Genomic DNA, 581 nt, shown 5'->3' with positions numbered 1-581 from the left:
AAAAAAAAAAAATTTGTGTAATTTTAAAATGGAAATGTATAATGTAAAAAATAATAGAAAAAGATAAAAACAATAAAAACAAAAACAATAATAAAACATAAATAAATTTTAAAAAATATATATTTTTAAAAATGAATTTTTAAATAAAAATATTTTAAAAATTAAAAATTAATTAAAAATTAAAATTATTATTTATTTATTATTAAAAATTAAAAATTAAATTATTTTAAAAATATTATTTTTAAATAAAAAAAAATTTTTAAAAATTAAAAAAAATTATTGTTAAAAAAAAACTTTAAAAATTTATTATAAAAAATATATTATAATTCAAAAACAAAAAAATAAAAACTTTCCTCAAAAAAATTTCCCCAAAAATTTGGTCCCGTATCTTATCAATAACCAAAATACACCCCCTTTTTCCTACTCCCCCCCTCTCTTTTAAACTAAATAAGAAAACCAACCCCAAAATAAAATTATTATCCAAATTTTTAAAAAAAATTATTTTTTTTCTTAAAAATATTTTCTTTTTTTTTTTATTTTCTTTTTTTTTCCTTGTTTTTTTTTAATTTTTGGTTAATCTT

At 12.4% G+C, this 581-nt stretch overlaps 1 protein-coding gene and 1 pseudogene across 1 annotated transcript in view; both read right to left on the bottom strand.

The window, feature by feature from the left end:
- Positions 1-581, bottom strand: part of LOC119594107 (sialin-like) — a gene marked incomplete in the record, with an annotated part of 175,421 nt that overhangs the window by 16,171 nt on the left and 158,669 nt on the right.
- The window catches only part of LOC119594277, a 79,615-nt pseudogene that overhangs the window by 17,191 nt on the left and 61,843 nt on the right, over positions 1-581 (bottom strand).

Source organism: Penaeus monodon, chromosome 33 (genome assembly GCF_015228065.2).
Source record: "Penaeus monodon isolate SGIC_2016 chromosome 33, NSTDA_Pmon_1, whole genome shotgun sequence".
Taxonomy (NCBI): domain Eukaryota; kingdom Metazoa; phylum Arthropoda; class Malacostraca; order Decapoda; family Penaeidae; genus Penaeus; species Penaeus monodon.
The sequence above is the reverse complement of the archived record's forward strand: the minus strand, read 5'-3'. Positions and strand labels throughout refer to the sequence as shown.